Genomic DNA, 15,018 nt, shown 5'->3' with positions numbered 1-15,018 from the left:
AAGTCGATCCACCATTGAGAAGCTATGTACTCCCTACTGTTATAGGGATACATTCAAGCATTCGTCCTCCTACTGTTGAGGCAAATAATTTTGAGATAAAACCCTCAATTATTCAGATGGTACAGAATTGTGTACAATTTGGGAGGTTACCAAATAAGGATCCAAATCTCCATATCACAAACTTTTCAGAGCGGTGTGCGACATTCAAAATGAATGGGGTGAATAATTATGCTGTAAGATTATGATTATTCACATTTTCACTAAGAGACAGAGCTAAGCATTGGTTGAATTCATTACAAGACAACTCTATAGTTACTTGGGAAGACTTGGCTCAGAAATTCCTTGGTAAATATTTTCCTCTTACGAAGTCAGCCAGAATAAGAGGAAAGATTTATAACTTCCATCAGCTGGAAGGGGAGTCTTTATATGATGCATGGGAACATTTTAAAGAGTTGCAAAGGAAATGCCCACATCATTGAATAGAAAAGTGGTTGCTGGTTCATACATTTTACAATGGTTTGGGGGGAAATACAAGGACAATTATAGATGTAGTATCGGGAGGAGCTTTTATGAGAAAAAGCTCTAATGAAGCATATGAATTATTGGAAGAGATGGCCATGAATAACTATAATTGTCCTACTGAGCGTGAGAATAAGAAAGTAGCATGAGTCTTAGAAGTTGATCCAATTGATTTATTGATCGCTCAAGTGGCATCTCTAACATAACAATTACAATAGAATAACCTTGCCACACCAGCAATGCATGTGCAGAATGTCGTGAGTTGTGAGATTTGTGGGGGACCACATTATTATGAACGATGCCCGAACACAACTAGTTGCTCAACAGACGTGAATAATATGCCTTTGGAATAGGCACAGGTTATTGGTAACTTTTCTAGACCTGCACCCAACACCTACTCCAATTTATATACTCTTGCGTGGAAAAATCATCCTAATCTGTCTTGGAAAAATAATCATGGGTTACAACCACAATATCCACAGTACCCACCTCAACAACCCCCTCAACAACCAACTTATGGGCATTACGAGTTCTTAGTTATGTCTTTTGGTCTTACCAACGCACCAGCCGCGTTTATGGACTTGATGAATAGGGTCTTCAAGGACTACTTGGATAAATTCATCGTAGTATTCATCGACGACATTTTAGTATACTCCAAGAATGAAGTCGAGCACGAGGAACATTTGAGGTTGATTTTGTCACGACTAAAGGAGCATCAACTCTAAGCCAAGTTCAAGAAATGCGAGTTTTGGCTTTCGCAAGTGGCGTTCCTCAGGCACATTATATCCAAGGACGGAGTTGCAGTAGACCCATCAAAGGTAGAGGCCGTGAAGGATTGGCCAAGACTGAAGAATGCATCCGAAGTAAGAAGCTTTCTAGGATTAGCAGGTTATTATAGGAGGTTCGTAGAGGGCTTTTCTAAGATAGCCACTCCACACACCAACCTGACCCGGAAACAACAAAGATTCAACTGGAATGATAGATGTGAAGAAAGCTTCCAGTTGCTTAAGGACAAGCTGTGCTCAGCACCAGTACTCTGTGTACCGACACCCAACGATAAGTTCGTAGTTTACTGCGATGCATCGAAGCAAGGGTTGGGTTGTGTGCTAATGCAGAATGACAAGGTGATAGCCTACGCCTCAAGGCAGCTGAAGGAGTACGAGCAACGCTACCCAACTCACGATATGGAGTTGGCAGCAGTAGTCTTTGCATTAAAAATCTGGCGCCATTATCTTTACGGAGAACGGTGCGAGATTTATACGGACCACAAAAGTTTAAAGTTCTTCTTTACTCAGAAGGAGCTTAACATGAGGTAGCGCAGGTGGTTAGAGTTAGTAAAGGATTACGACTGTGAAATCTTATACCACCCGGGAAAGGCAAACGTAGTTGCTGATGTGCTAAGTAGGAAGAGTTATGGAAGTTTAGCAGCGCTAGAAGGAATAGAAAAGCCGCTACAACAGGAGCTGATCTGTGCCGGAATAGAAATAGTTGTCGGTAAGCTGGCTAAATTGTCTATCCAGTCAAATCTGCTAGAAGATATACGGATTGGGCAAGGGCATGACGACACACTAGCAACACATATGGATGCAGTCAGAGAAGGCAAGGCCATAGATTTCTCAATATCAAGTCAAGGATTATTGAGATATAAGGATCGGGTATGCGTGCCAGATAATCAAGGGATTAGGATGGCGATTCTAGAAGAAGCGCACAGTACCCCGTACTCAGTTCACCCAGGGTCGACCAAGATGACGCATGACATCAAGGCAATCTATTGGTGGACAGGGATGAAGAAGGACATAGCAGAATTTGTGTCTAGATGTCTAGTATGCCAACAAGTGAAAGCAGAGCATCAGCGGCCTGCAGGCTTATTGTAACCGCTTAGCGTACCAGAATGGAAGTGGGATGATATAGCCATGGATTTCGTGACAGGGTTGCCACGAACAAACAGGCAGCATGATTCAGCTTGGGTAGTAATAGATAGATTAACCAAGTCCGCTCATTTCCTGCCTGTTAAGACTTCATACATGGCAGACCAATATGCAGACATCTATGTCCAAGAGATAGTATGGTTGCATGGAATCCCCAAGACAATAGTATCTGATAGAGGATCGGTGTTTACATCGAGATTTTGGGGAAGTTTATAGCAAGCCATGGGTACTAAGTTAAGTCTTAGTACAACTTTTCATCCTCAGACAGACGGGCAGTCCGAGCATACGATTCAGATTTTAGAGGATATGCTACATGGTTGTGTACTTGATTTCGGAGGATCATGGAATAAGTACTTGCCACTGATAGAATTCTCCTACAATAATAGCTACCAGTCAACGATCGGGATGGCACCTTATGAGTTGTTATGTGGAAGAAGGTGTCGATCACCGTTGCACTGGGATGAGGTAGGAGAAAGGCAGCTTCTCGGTCCCGAAGCTGTTAGAAAAGCTCAAGAAGCAGTAGTGCTAATTAGATAGCATATGCTTGCTGCTCAAAACCCTCAGAAAAGCTATGCGGATGCCAAGCGACGCGATGTGGAATTCAAGGTTGGAGATCAAGTCTTCCTGAAGATATCTCCTATGAAAGGTTTAAAGCAGTTTGTGAAGAAAGGAAAACTTAGTCCCCGTTTTATAGGTCCTTTTGAGATATTGGACAGAGTGGGAACAGTTGCGTATAGATTAGCCCTACCGCCAGCCCTAGCAGATAGCCACAACGTCTTCCACATCTCAATGCTACGCAAGTATGTGTCAGACCCATATCACGTCCTCAAGTACGATACGATAGCACTCCAGAAAGACATGAGTTACGAGGAACGACTGATTAGCATCCTAGATAGAGGGATGAAGCAGTTACAGTCCAAGAGTATTCCAATAGTCAAAGTCCTATGGAGTAATAGTTTTGAATGAGAGGCAATGTGGGAGTTGGAGGAGGACATGCAAGGCCGGTATCCGGATTTATTTGGTAAGTAAATTTCGAGGACGAAATTCTTTTTAGTAGGGGAGAATTGTAGAGTCCAAGAACTTTACTTAGCTAGTTAGATAGTAGTAGTAATAGTAATAGCTAGTAGTAGTTGTAGAATGTTTATTACTGTGGATTTTGGTTCAAGCCGAGACTTTGTTGGACACTCATAGTAACACTTGTAGATTTTATAAGTTTAACCTATAGTTTAAGAATATTAATTATAACCTAAGGTTTGATTAATATGACTGATTATGAAGATGATATTTAGTATACTATAAGGTTTAGATAGACCCAATAAGATATCAACACTTGTCATGTGTATGTTTAATGAATAATTAAGTATTTTTGAGGAATAGTTTATTAAGTGCAATATTTGAAAATCCTAGAGTCTGCCAGCAGCTTTGAAATCGTTAAAGGACTTAGTCAAGACTGTTTACTCAATTCAAATTAGGCTAAAAGTGTGTAATTACGTGTATAATATTTCAGCGTATGCCGATATATCGCAACTCTAGGGGCGATATATCACCATACGGGGATACAAAAAACACGTTGCATCGTACGACAACCTCGACGAGCCTCGAGAGCATCAGTAGCGATATATCACCTAGCATGGGTGATATATAAGCTGTGGTGCATGGTTTTCAAATGATTTGGAAACCGAACTCATTTTTATCCGTAACCTCTTGATAAGTCCATAATCTTTCTAACCGAGTCTTCAACTTCTGCTGAACAATTATTCAAATGTTTTTCAATTAAAAAGCCATTATTTTATTCAAGCTAAATGAAGATCTTTTCATTCTTGAACTCTAAAAATAGGACCTAGTACCCAGCCATTTCTTCATTCATCAAGCTGCTAGGTTATTTTAGAGTGTTAAACACTTGGGTTGGGGTTATAACTTAATAAACACTTGGGAAGTAAGGTTTATAGTGTATTTCAGTTTCGAGGTGTAGTTCGGTCATAGAAGCATTCAAGGTATTCCTAATTCTAGTTTCTTTCTGTATTGTTCTTAATAGTTTTCTCTACTCAAATCCTAACTATTCTTTATTCTTGGTTAGGCAGCTAAGATCTTGAACTTGAGGTTCTTGTTGGTAAGTATCTTTTCGATGGTGTAGTTCATTCTTGTCATCTCTTTTCTTTAATATACTCACCTCTCTATAATGATTTTTAGGAGTGTTCCAAAGTCCTGATCTTGTTCTCACATTCCGGTTTTTGGTAAGGAAAATAGGGTAGATTTGTACGCTTTTATGTTGTTGATATATGTTTATGTTGTAAGTATGATATGTGTTTAGTTATTTTACTATATGAATTATTTAGATAACAAGTCCCAATAGTAGATTCCTTGGGCATATGATTGTTTAGATAACAACCCAATAAATTTATATGACTTGTTTAGATAACTAGCCCCGTAAATTTATGGGCATATGATTGCTTAGCTAGCAAGTCCCAAGAAGTATGATGGCCATTATAATAGATGTTGTATTTGTATAGTCATATGATTATAGTTTACAGTTTATAGTTTATAGCTTATAGTTTATGTGTATGTATATGTTTCATGCTTGTAGTAGATTTTCCTTACTGGGCATTAGGCTCATTCCTTTATGTTTTATATGTGTAGGAAAATAGTTATGGCGGCGGAAAGGTTATTGGCAGCTTGGGGATGTGTATTGAGGCAGGATGGAATCGGCGCGTACGATTCGAGGATGAAGTTTTTAAGTCTTTTAGTTATGATTTCTATGTATTATTTTTTCGCACTTAATTTTGTAACCAATTTATTTAAGTTATGTTTTGCTTTATTTTCAAAACAATGGGATCCCATATCCTAAGTGAAATATTTATGTATTTAAACTTTTACTTTACAGTTTAAAATAAAGTTATGGTGTTTTCATATGTACGTTTTCTTGAGATTAGTATAGTATTTATTAATGGTCCAAGGTCTAGAATAGTTAGGTCGTTACAGGTTGGGAGAAGGTAGACCCACTACTGTTACTCTTCAACTCGTTGACCATTCATTAACACACCCCAGAGGTATTATAGAGGACGTTCTTGTAAAGGTAGATAAGTACATTTTCCCACCATATTTCATTGTATTAGATATGGAGGAAGATGAGGGCATGCCTATTATATTGGGATGACCATCTCTAGCCACAAGGCAGGCGTTGATAGACGTTCAAAAGGGTGAGTTAAGGCTCAGAGTACAAGGTGATGAGATTGTCTTTAATGTTTTTAAAGCCTTGAAATATCCTTTAGCTAGTGAAAATTGTTTTAATGTTAGTGTATTGGAGGAACCAAGTAAAAGGGTCTAGTCTATTAAGGATCCACTTGAGTTGAGTTTGATTGCAAGTCCTGAAGAGTGTGCTGGTACTGAAGCCAGTGAGTATGTTAAGTGGCTGAATTCCTCAGAGAAAATTTATAAAAATAAATATGAGGAATTGAGGCAAGTGCCTGAGAGACTTCTCCCATCCATTGAGAAGTTACCAGTTCTTGTGTTAAAAACTTCACCTGATCATCTTAAGTACGCTTATTTGGGTAAGAATGACACTCTCCCAGTTATTATTTCAGCTTCATTATTTGTGATTGAAGAAGATAAGCTTCTTAGGGTATTGAGGGCTCACAAACTAGCAATTGGGTGGACTTTGGCAGATATAAAGGGTATTAGTCCTTCAACAATGATGCACAGTATATTAATATGATAACAATGAGCTTATTCCAACTCGTATGGTGACGGGGTGGAGAATTTTCATTGACTATCGTAAGTTGAATAAGGCCTCTAGGAAAGACCATTTCCCTTTGCCTTTTGTAGATCAGATGCTAGACAGATTGGCAAGCCATCCTTATTACTGTTTCTTGGATGGGCATTCAGGATACCATCAAATTCCTATAGCACCGGAGGATTAAGAAAATACTACCTTCACATGCCCTTATGGAACATTTGCATTTCGGAGGATGCCATTTGGGTTATGTAATGCTCCCGCCACCTTTCAAAGATGTATGATGTTTATCTTTTCAGACATGGTGGAAAAAGGTATTGAAATTTTTATGAATGACTTTTCAGTCTTTGGACCTTCTTTTGATGGATGTTTGGTTAATTAAGAAAGGGTTTTGAAAAGATGTGAGGAGTCAAATTTAATACTAAACTGGGAGAAATGTCACTTTATGGTGACAAAATTTATAGTCTTGGGCCACAAAATTTCACGCCATGGAATTGAGGTAGACAGGGCCAAGATATCAACAATAGAAAATTTACCTCCTCCAATGTTTGTTAAAGGGGTTCGTAGTTTTTTGGGCCATGCTGGATTTTATAGGAGGTTCATAAAGGACTTTTCAAAAATTTCTAAGCCCTTATCTACTTCACTTATGAATGGTGTGGTATTCAACTTTGATTTTGATTGTTTAAGGGCATTTAACACACTGAAGGAGAAATTTGTATCTGCTCCGATTGTTGTATCACCACATTGGGAACTTCCTTTTGAATTAATATGTGATGCTAGTGATTATGCAGTATGAGCGGTTCTTGTATAACGAGTTAACAAGGTATTCTGAATAATTTATTATGCTAGTCGAACCTTGAATGATGCTTAATTAAATTATGCAACTACTGAAAAGGAATTACTTGCAATTGTATTTTCATTTGACATGTTCAGGCCATATTTAATTGGTAATAAGGTGATTGTTTACACAGATCATTCAGCTATTAAGTACCTTCTGACCAAAAAGGATGCTAAACCTTGCCTGATTCTATGGGTCCTATTATTGCAAGAGTTTGATATGGAAATTTGTTATAAGAAGGGGAAAAAAAACTAGTTGCTGAATATTTATCTAGATTGGAAAAAGAAGAAGAGAATAATGCGAAAGAGGAGCAAATTGATGAAAATTTTCCAGATGAACAATTATTTTTGATTGAAGTGAAGAGAATATACCTTGGATTGCGGATTACGTCAACTATTTGGTAGCTAAAGTTGTGTCTCGGGACATGTCAAGGCAGCAACTCAAAAAGTTCTATTCGGAAGTTAAGCATTATTATTGGGATGAGCCCATTCTTTTTCGTCATTGTGCTAATCAAGTAATTAGAAGATGTATCCTAGAAGAGGAAATGATTTCCATACTTACTCACTGCCATACTTTACATTGTAGTGGTCACTTTGGGGGAACAAGGATAGCAACAAAAGTTTTGCAATGTGGGTTTTATTGGCCTACATTATTTAAAGATGCTAGTGTCTTTGTTAAAAGTTATGATCATTGCCAAATGACTGGTAATATATAGAGAAGAAAGAAGAGATCAAATGCCAATGACTGGAATTCTGGAAGTTGAGCTGTTTTATGTGTGGGGAATAGATTTTATGGGGCTTTTCCCATCGTCCTATAATAATAAGTACATTTTGCTGGTAGTAGATTATGTTTCTAAATGGGTGGAAGCTGCAGCAACTCCAAACTTGTGATGGTAAGGAGGCACTTAAATTTCTTCATAAAAATATTTTTACTCGGTTTGGTACTCCAAGAGAAATTATTAGTGACAGAGGTAGTCATTTCTGTAATTGATCATTCACGAATCTATGCGCTTGTTATGGAGTACATCACCAAAAGGCCCTGTTTTATCATCCACTTGCTAATGGTCAAGTTGAAGTGTTGAACCGGGAAATTAAAAGTATTTTAGAGAAAACTGCAAACACATCAAGGAAAGATTGGTCGAAAATGCTTGATGATGCACTGTGGGCATATCACACAGCCTTTAAGACTCTGATAGGTATGTCACCATATCGGTTGGTGTTCGGGAAGGCATGTCATTTACTAGTAGAACTTGAGCACTGAGCTTATTGGGCAGTGAAAAAGTTGAATATTGATTTATTTATGGAGGGATAGAATAGGCTTCTAGAGCTGAATGAGCTTGATGAATTTTGAAATAAAGCTTATGAAAATGCAAAGATTTATAAAGAAAAGTCAAAGGTTTTTCATGATAAAAGGATAATTAGAAAGGATTTCCAACTGGGAGATAAAATTTGTTATTTAATTCTAGATTGAAGCTGTTTCTAGGAAAACTAAAGTCTAGATGGTCGAGACCCTTTACAGTTGTTGTCTCATTACCTTATGGCGTGGTACAGATTCATAGCGAGAAAACATGATATTTTAAAGTAAATGGTCAGAGATTAAAGCATTATTTAGAAGGACCGGTGGAAAAGTGCAAATCTATGATGGTTTTGGAACCCCTTTGAAAGGGGTATTCAGCGTCCGGCTAAATGACGTTAACGACAGTGCTATAGGAGGCATTCCTATACTTTTTTTTTTGTTTTTAATTAGTGGACAATTTTATTTAATTTCATTTTGGATTTGTCAAGATTTTTTTAGTTTAATTTTTTATTTATATTTAGTATACAATCAGTAAAAAATCGTGCAAATCATGAAAATGATGTTTTTCAATTAGTCTGTAGGCCAAGTCGCGACTTAAACTTGTAAGTCGTAGCTTTGACACGAGTCAGAGAGTATGAAAATTGAAGGAGGGGGCCAGGCCGCGACTTTAGGCCAAGTTAGAGAGAAAATTAGATTTTAAAATAGGGGCGGGCCGTGTCTTGACTAAGCTCAGTTGCGGCGCCTACGATACTAAAATCTGGGAAAATTCGATGTGGGCCGCGACTTTCTCTGCCTGGTCATGGCGTGCCTGTGTCAGAAAGAGAAAACGTGTTTTAAAATCATTTTTTTCAGCCATGCCTCTCATTTTCATTTCTTTCATCCTAGTTCAAAGTATTTTTGAAAAACCTCTCACAATTTCTTCCCTTTTCTTTCTACTTAAAATACCCTTACGCCATATCCTCTAATTCTTAGTTCCATATTTCTTTCTTTCTTTTACTCTAACCCTAATTTTTTCTATTGGTGATAAGTGAAGAATGAAAGGAAAATTTAAGAGTGGGCAGTCTCCAAGATTCAAGGCCATGTAAGTTTTCCTTTTTGATGATCTTAAAGTTTTGATTGAAGTAATTTTGTGCTAAGGGATTGAATTGGATTTTTGAACTGCCTTTTTAGTCTATTTAGTGTCTTTTAGTTGATATTTTTGGGGTTAATCATTTGAGGAAATTATAGTAAATTAGTGGAAGTGCTACCTAATTTTTGCTGTCATATTTGATACATTGTGTAAGTATGGGTCCCCGAAAACAACCTACTAGGACTGCATCTTCTAAAAATGCCAATCGCCCTTCCACATCCCGCACCAAACCACCCCAACCTCAACCAATCCCGCCAACACCTCAACCAATTAAAGAATTTGATCCATCTAGGTTTATTAGTAAGGATGCCTTTGATCACTATCAAAGGTTATCTCAGCGTCCGGTAATTCAAGAGAGAGGAATGGAATATCAAGAAGATCCTTACCCTTAGGAAACTTATAATATCATTCGGGTGAAATTCAACGCAGTCGTTGGAAACTTTTTGTGGATGATAAAATGCCCAAGGATAATTGTTCAATGGTTTATGAGTTCTATGCCATTTTTCCTGGGGCAGTTAATAGAATGGTTTTTGTGCGAGGGGTTTCAGTAGAATATGTTATTGATAATATTGATGCCTTATATCAATTACCAATGCTGTCTCAAGAAGACGATGAATATTATCAATTGGCGTATAATAGTGAAATTTATTGGACTGAGGTGGTAGAAACATTAAGCATTCCTGGTGCTACTTTTGTCATGCCAAATGGGGAGCCGAAGCATTTTCGAAGATATCAAATGAATTGTTTGACCAAGGCATGGAATCTCATTGTGAGTGCGCGACTCATGCCCAACACTCACTTATCTGAAGTGGGTACTGATCGGTGTCTTCTGTTATATGCTATTATGATGGGACTCTCTATCGATATTGGCTGAGTTATCCGCACAAGTATCAGGGATTTATGTTGACTGACTACCACTGCTGGTTTGGGGCACGAATCAATGATTACTGATCTATGTGAAGTGTGGGAGGTACCTAAATATCTTAGTGATATTTATAAGAAGGCAATGGGGTCTATTTTTTGTGCTGCGGTGTATAAATTCAATGACCCATCTTTGGAGCCACCAGTACCACAACCCAGGCAGGTGAGAGTTGTAGAAGGAAGAGTTGCGGTTGAGGAACCCGCGCCTGTCAATGATCAACTAGCCGATTCAAGGGCAGCTGAGGAGGAAAGGAGAAGAGAATATCCTCTATATTTGGCACTTGAGACTCCACTGGATCCGCACTTGGCCATATTAGATTATATCATTCGGCAAAACCAACATACTCATACTTATTTGGGAGAGCTTCATGATTTTCATAGAGCTAAGGTTGATAGACAAAATGAGTTGGTTTACCGATGGTCAAATCAGGAGGTGGACAAATAGTATTTTCCTTATCCACCACCTTGGCATCCTTTTCCTCATCCACCACCTTATTGAAGTGATTCACACTAGGTAAGTTTTCTTTCTTTACTTATTTTTAAACTTTGTGGACAATGTTTAGCTTAAGTTTGAGGGAGGGAGCTTATTTTTTTGTTAGTTTTTCTTTGTGTGGTTTGTTTAGTTTATGTTAGTGTTTGGAGTTTTGTTTTAGTGTGTTTAGTACCAATATGAATGATGATTGACAACAAGTGCCGATGAGAATAAAGTGAATGTTATGAGTATAATCCAAAGAAAATGAAATCTGAAAAAAATCTGTGTGCTTGATTGAACACTCCGTTAGTTCATTTTAGTTTAGATAACATTTGTTGAATATTTTATCATGATATTTAAATTGATGTTTTTGATATTGATTATGCTTCCTGAAATTGGTTAGTGGAAAGTAAAAATTATTTTCTACAATTCTAGAACTTGCTTACTTGTTATTTGAGGCGAAATAATATATCATATATGCTTAGGAATATGATTTAGGCTATCATTTGGACCGTTTGAGATTTTCTTGCCGACCTTATATTAATTGATCCTTTGTTTACCCCTTTTGAGCCTAACATTGTATCTTTTTGTTCTAAGCCATTATTTAAGCCTAATACATGAAACTTGGTTATATATCCGTCCCTAATATACTATGAGCATATGATTGAGAAACAAATTATGGGGATTGATGTGTAATGGGGTTTATTTGTGAATTTAGTGGGTTTAGAAAATGAAAAGTGAAAAATTTAGAGAGAGTATATATTGAAAAAAAAGAGGTTCAATACACTCCCAATATGAATATATAGTAAAATCAAGTTTGAGGGAGTGTGATTATCATCTAAAAAAAATATTTTACACCACTCAAAAGAAAAGCAAGAAAGGGGATTATGGGATTGTATTACTATGGAAGAAAATTCGGTGCTTTTTGGGTCATGTGCTTATAGTAAAGTGAACTTAAATATTACTTTCTCATCTACCTTCACCTAAGCCATCATTACAAGCATATACAAGTTCTATTGATTCTTACGCATATCATGATTTATATTAGTGGAGAGTAGCAAGTAAGTGAGCTTATGGAATTATTTGGTTTGAATGGATTTCTTGGAAAGAATTTGGTTAGCATAATTGATTTCAAATACATTTATTTAATGATCATGATTTGATAATCCAAAATGTTAGTAGACTAAAGTGTGTTGATGGAGTGTTTTGATCAAAATTCTAGATTGACTAAACTATTGAGTAGTTTTATGAGAATTATATGATTAACATTCATGATTTTGAGGCATAATTGTTGTTGTTGGTATAATTCACGTTGTTAGAGTCTAGGTTTGTTTTGAGCCCTTTGTTCGAGGGAGAACAAAGAGTAAGTTTGGGGGAGTTTAATAACTTCATTTTAGTGTCGTTTTAGAATGTGTTTTTGTGGTAATCTTGAGTCTTTATGTGTGTTTTGTGCAAGATTACACTTTTGTTTGTCTTTGTTGTAGGTCGGTGCGTAGGTACATGAGAAAAATGTAAAAAGAAGAGAAAATGGTGGAAAAATGAAGCTCTTGGTGGTTGTTCGACTAAAAATGATGCTAAGGATGAGTAAAAGTCAATTTGTGATGAATAAATGAGGTTGAAAGACTTAATTTGAGAAATAATGGAATTAGGGCCGCGACTTGAGCTTATAAGTCACGACTCTAGACAAGTCAGAAACATAAGGTTGCAGAAAAGATTTAGTGCCGCGACTTGCCCTTATAAGTCGCGACGCAAGGGGAAGTCAGAGGCTAAGCAAGGGGACATTATGGACAGGGGCCGCGACTTGAGATGCCTGAATTGCGGCGCTTGAAGACTTATGCACACTCAGAGAAGCTTCAAAAATTGACATGGGCCGTGACCAAGAGAAGGCCAAGTCGCGGCCCGCATATGAAAAACAAAGCATTTGTATTTTTTTTACTATAAATTCAGACTTAGGGTTTAATTAGGTCAGATTTTAATTACGTTTTAAAGACTAATTTTGATTCTTAGACTAGTTTTTCTGCATTTTTATATTTTTCTTTCTTCTTCAAGTTTTTGAATCTTATGTTTCTAAATTATTATTTTGTTGATTTAGTCATGTCTGATATGAACTAAACATTTTTATCTAGGGTTTAATGTAGTCAATTGGATTTCTATCTAATTTAATTATGATGTTCTATTGGTTTTTCTTCTTTATTCTAATCTATATAATGTGTGCTTAATGCTAGTAAATACCTGATCAATATTTGCTTGATTTATGATTTTGATTCAAAATTTGAAAGATGAGAATTGAATATGCCATCGTTATATAGACATAGGTTGCATATTGGACGAAAGTACCTGTATGGCTTGTGTAGTAATTAGGTTTCCATGCTTAATGCCTGCTATATGTTTAAGTTTATCACAGAGATGTAGAAAACCTGCATATAGAATGAGATCTTATATATTGAAAAAGAATAGGAATCGATTATGTTAATCTACTATTAGAATAGAAAGAAAGAAATTTAGAACTGATTAATAAAATTAGTAGAATGAAAAGTTGATGAAATTAACACCCTAGGTCTTTTTAATATTGATTTTCATCTTTTAATTAGTCATTTTTGTTCATAGTTATTTACAATTTTAAAATTAAATTCATTCATCTAAACTTTGTTTGCCAAATAGAAATTAAAGAACAATTATTGGTAATTGGGAAATAGTCTTTGTGGGAACGATATGCTATTTTATCATCTATATTACTTGAATCGATTGCGTGCACTTGCGTACATATTTTCACGGTCAAGTTTTTGGCGTCGTTGCCGGGGACTTAATTCCAATATCAAAATTAATTGTTGTTTATTCTAATTTGGTTTCTATATTTTACACTTATTCAAATCGAGGCTGTTGTTTGTTTCAAGAATTGTTGGTATATGTGGGGAAGTAGACAAAATGCACTTATACTGATAGATCATGAAATTGAGAGAACTTGCAGAGAAAATCGCAAGATAAAGAAAATGTTGGATTTCACCATGGCTAAGAACGCAAATAATGGTGTGAACAACAATGCAAATATGGGTAATGCAGCGGAAGTCAATCCACCATTGAGAAGCTATGTACTCCCTACTGTTACAGGGATACATTCAAGCATTCGTCCTTCTATTGTTGAGGCAAATAATTTTGAGATAAAACCCTCAATTAGTTAGACGTTACAGAATTGTGTACAATTTGGGAGGTTACCAAATGAGGATCCAAATCTCCATATCACAAACTTTTTAGAGCTGTGTACGACATTCAAAATGAATGGGGTGAATAATTATGATGTAAGATTACGATATTCCCATTTTCACTAAGAGACAAAGGTAAGAGTTGATTGAATTCATTACAAGAAAACTTTATAGTTACTTGGGAAGACCTGGCTCAGAAATTCCTTGGTAAATATTTTCCTCCTGCGAAGTCAGCCAGAATAAGAGGAGAGATTAATAACTTCCATCAGCTGGATGGGGAGTCTTTATATGATGCATGGGAACGATTGAAAGAGTTGCAAAGTAAATGCCCACATCATGGAATAGAGAAGTGGCTGCTAATTCATACTTTTTACAATTTTTTGGGGGGCACTACAAGGACAATTATAGATGCAGCATCAGGAGGAGCATTTATGAGAAAAAGTGCTAATGAAGCATATGAATTATTGGAAGAGATGGCCATGAATAAATATAATTCCTAAAAATATAAGATTTTTTTTTCAAGGAATTTTATTTCTTAAAAATATAGATATTTTTCAATGAATTTGAAATTTTAACCATACCAGATATTTTTCAAGGAAATTTGAATTCCTAAAAATATCTTGTCTGCTTGAGAGGTTATAAGTAGGGTTTTTCTTCTCATTCTTGCTCTATGCGCCTCTCCCAAATGAGTTCTAAGCCTGATTTCTCCAGTTCCTCATCAAACTCAGATCTTTGGTAAGTACTTTCTTCTTATTCTTACACCATTTAATTTAAATGTGCTTAGATTTAGAAGAAACACTTTGAATCTTTGAGGAATTTTGTCTGAAACTTCCTGTTTTGTTTTATTTTGATCCAAAATAATTGACTTACTTGAATCAAGTTAAGATTTCTCTGTAAAATTCCTTAGCCTGTACGATTTCCAAGGTTAAAACCCTAACATATGCAACTTTAGGTTTGTGAAACCCTAGGATGGGTGATTTCTAGG

General features: G+C 36.4%; 2 non-coding genes across 2 annotated transcripts; both read right to left on the bottom strand.

Annotated features, from left to right (window-relative positions):
• Positions 1-374: 374 nt before the first annotated feature.
• On the bottom strand, positions 375-481 carry LOC133780922 (small nucleolar RNA R71). The gene has a single exon (XR_009869728.1). It is a non-coding gene; the product is annotated as a small nucleolar RNA R71 (small nucleolar RNA).
• Positions 482-14,269: 13,788 nt separating this feature from the next.
• LOC133780938 (small nucleolar RNA R71) lies at positions 14,270-14,376 on the bottom strand. The gene has a single exon (XR_009869743.1). It is a non-coding gene; the product is annotated as a small nucleolar RNA R71 (small nucleolar RNA).
• Between the last annotated feature and the right edge of the window lie 642 nt (positions 14,377-15,018).

Source organism: Humulus lupulus, chromosome 5 (assembly GCF_963169125.1).
Source record: "Humulus lupulus chromosome 5, drHumLupu1.1, whole genome shotgun sequence".
NCBI classification, from domain to species: Eukaryota; Viridiplantae; Streptophyta; class Magnoliopsida; order Rosales; family Cannabaceae; genus Humulus; species Humulus lupulus.
This window is presented reverse-complemented; position numbering and strand designations above follow the sequence as displayed.